Below are 3,681 nucleotides of genomic sequence, written 5' to 3'. Positions count from 1 at the left end.
CAAAGTTGATATCGTCATTTTCCTTTGATGTTGCCGAAAAAAATCTCTGATGTTGCCGAAAAAAGTATGTCTTCTTTGTCGTGAAAAGCCGCGAGTTTTGTGTGGTTTGTTAAATGAAGTTCTAGCACAAAGTAACGGAAATTGTGTTTGCAAAAAAGATGGCTGTCCTTTTTAAGCATTTGTCTTCTCTTGCCTTCAAAATAAATCTTTACAAAAGCATTTAAAAAGGGGCATGGTATATAAATGAAGTATAGAAAGGTTTCTGTAAGGTTTGTTTATGTTTTTTAAAGTTTTGATGATATTATTGATGCGAGACATGTTTGTTAGCTAGCATTGTTCTGCCCAGATTGCGAAAACGGCCCGTTTAGAACCGGGACAGCCGGATTATGTACGCATGGTCCGATTATGTTTTTTTAGCCCTAATTATGGCGTGGTGACCGGTTTATGAACGCTGATATAATGGCAGGCAGGCTGTGATTGGCATTTCCTTCCGACTTTTGTAAATGAAACATTGACGAATCTTTATGTACGTGGGTAAGTTTATTTTATCGTTTTAAACACCTGTTATTCCAAAGAACTAATTTCAAAGCTGTGAACGTGGTAATCTGATAAAAATGAAGGTTTTGAATCTGATAAAAAATCTTCTAGAGGATGTTTAATATAGCTAAGTTTTTCGCGCAAATTAGGTATGGGGTAATGTAGCTAGCATGAAACATTAGTCAAAGATACATTTCTTCTCGATATAAAGCAGTATTTACAATAAAAATATGAACTAAAAAGGGTTTCACACTCGTTATTTTATGTTAATTCTTCGTTGTTCTGATAAAATGTTTTCTTATAAAAAGAGTGTATAGTACGATAATTTTCTCTGCTTTATAGTACGATAATTTTCTCTGCTTCACCTTTTTGATAAATGATAAAACCATGTTAAAGAACATAATATGAATATAAACAAAGGTCTGGGGTAGCCAAGCTAGATTCAGCCTTAGCATATTGAAAAAATCTATGTCTAAACCGAACATAAAACGTGCTGTATATATTCACAATATCAGCCAGAATATATTCAAACAATGGTTTTTCTCAAACCGTTGAACCATCTCCTCTCTCGTTTTTTTTTAACTTTTTAGAAGCTGTTGTTCGTGGAGTCCAATGTCGTTGGAGTGTTGACAATGCTGTAATATATGCAAGAACTATTAATATAAATATAAAAAAACTGAGTATGGACGTTACTATTTCTTATTGTCTTGTGAATGGAAAAGCACCATGTTGATGGTTTTCATGGTAAATATTTTTATGTACTATATGTTTCTTCTTTGAAAATTGATTATTTTTCATTAATATGAAGGTCCACTTGTAAGTTTTTATATTTTTTTTTTAAAAACGTGTCAGTACTTACAACCAGTTTTGCAATCGTCTTCAATAACATGTGCTTCATTTGTGACGTTCTTCGAATTCGTATTCTCTTCGCCTACACAATTGATTCACAACAAAGATTAAACACAAAATTCATAATAAAACGTCAATTTTAATTTCAGTTCATTTGAAGAAAAAGTACATACCATCGTGTGGCTGTTCAGCATGACGTTTGTAATTCATTTGTTCTTTAACAGGTATGGAGAAAAAGTCGATGTCTTCATCATTATCAAAGTTCGAATCAGTGATAACCTTCAACTGTTTTGAAACAGTCGGTATGATTGTGGTTGATGGTGGCTGTCGAAATACCAGCTCATACGGAGTAAATCCTGTAGCGCTGTGTTGTTGTGTGTTGATGACATCTATTAAAAAAATGAAAAATAAGTAACGACAATTCGATCTGCATTTCGGAACTATTGTTATCAACCTACAACATATTTGTGGCAACCACGAGCTCCAAGGTTTAGTTTCACTGGCACACTCAGCTATCATGACTGATATTTTATGCTCCACATTGATATGAGCCTGTTCTATCATGCCTTGACTCTGTGGATGGCGAGGACGACCACGAACCACCTGAATCTCCCCTGGCCAAGCTTCGATAAGATAATCTACTGATTTTTTTACAAATTCTGAATATTTTAGTTCAGTTGTGTGTGAACTTACTTGGAAGCGTTTCATGAAGCCATTTGATATAATAGGCTTGATTGGCGGTACAGTCTTCTGTGGCTGTTTTAAGTGGCAAGTTTCGCAAAGATTGATATACTCTTCAATAGCCGATCTTGGGATACCCCAAAATGAACTTGAAACCTTAGTAGGAAAAATACGAATTGAGTAGTTATTTGTATCAATCTTTATATTTTGTCTTGAGTACAATTTTTTATGTAAATATAGTTATTAATTCTGATAAGAAAACACTAATACCTTTTTGAATGTCTTTTTCACACCAGCGTGTTTTAATTCATTACAGTGAATTGAGGGTATGATGTCAAAGAATTCATCTACGTATGCCACTCTTAAGTAACCTTCAGGTATCGATTGATTACTTGTATGGTTTTTCTGAAAAAAGTAACGGTTATAATAATTACTTACATTGTTGAACATCGAACTAAAAATTTGAAATCACTTCACTTACAGCTTCTTGTGAAGGCACAATCAAAATATCCACCATTCCCAGCTCTTCGCAGTTCATCAGCTTAAACTTCTGGGTCAATAATCTGAAGCGACGTGCTTCTGTACCCTTTTTACTGTCCGACTCATTGCTTTTTAAGTTCTGGGAAATTTTCTTCTCGAATTCTCTTGTTATTGTGCCACTCGTTGGTCTTTTACCAGTGCCTGTGTAACGCTGGGCAAATTGTTCAAATTTTTGGCGATGAACTTCCATGGCTTAACTAAAACTAGTGTAGCTCCGACGATTGAAAAATTTAAATGAAAGTTTTTTCAAACGTTTTCTTCGAATTTGTAAGAAACTAGACATCCTGTCTGGCGAAAGAAAAAAAGGCTCCACGTACATTGCGAATTTCGTTTCATTTGCGATACTTTCCTATTTGCTTGTCACGAATGATATAAAAGCCGGTCGGCCCCGATTACGTTCGTTGTGTAAGTGTCGAATAATATTTGACTGTCATACATAAGCCGGCCTTCCCCGATTATGTGCGTTCTATAATAAGTGAGAAATAATAGAAAAATGTCATACATAAGCCGGTCGGCCCCGATTACGTTCGTTCTATAAGTCTCGAATAATATTTCACTGTCATACATAAGCCGGCCGGCCCCGATTACGTTCGTTCTATAAGTGTTGAATAATATTTGACTGTCATACATAAGCCGGCCTTCCCCGATTATGTGCGTTCTATAATAAGTGAGAAAAAATAGAAAAATGTCATACATAAGCCGGTCGGCCCCGATTACGTTCGTTCTATAAGTGTCGAATAATATTTGACTGTCATACATAAGCCGGTCGGCCCCGATTACGTTCGTTCTATAAGTGTCGAATAATATTTGACTGTCATACATAAGTCGGCCTGCCCCGATTATGTTCGTTCTATAATAAGTGAGAAATAATATTACACTGTCGTATATAAACTGGCCTGCCCTGATTATGTTCCTTTTATAAGTGCCAAATAATATTTTTTGAGTAATAAGCCGGCCTGTCCTGATTATGTTGCCCTGATTATGTATTTTCTGCCCTGTTCTTAACCGGGGCAAGCTGCCGTACTTAATCAGGCCAATGTTCATTATCCGGGCAGAACAGCATCAACCACAACA

At 35.7% G+C, this 3,681-nt stretch overlaps 1 long non-coding RNA gene across 2 annotated transcripts; it reads left to right on the top strand.

Moving 5' to 3' along the window:
• The first annotated feature begins 383 nt into the window (after positions 1-383).
• Positions 384-2,095, top strand: LOC130646922 (uncharacterized). Of its 2 annotated transcripts, XR_008982791.1 has the most exons (3): positions 419-534; positions 1,128-1,281; positions 1,611-2,095. It is a non-coding gene; the product is annotated as an uncharacterized LOC130646922 (long non-coding RNA). The 2 variants fall into 2 exon arrangements; XR_008982790.1 differs by lacking the exon at positions 1,611-2,095 and having other exon boundaries at positions 384-534; positions 1,128-1,398.
• The last annotated feature ends 1,586 nt before the right edge of the window (positions 2,096-3,681 follow it).

This window comes from Hydractinia symbiolongicarpus, chromosome 6 (genome assembly GCF_029227915.1).
Source record: "Hydractinia symbiolongicarpus strain clone_291-10 chromosome 6, HSymV2.1, whole genome shotgun sequence".
In the NCBI taxonomy this organism is placed as follows: Eukaryota; Metazoa; Cnidaria; class Hydrozoa; order Anthoathecata; family Hydractiniidae; genus Hydractinia; species Hydractinia symbiolongicarpus.
The sequence above is the reverse complement of the archived record's forward strand: the minus strand, read 5'-3'. Positions and strand labels throughout refer to the sequence as shown.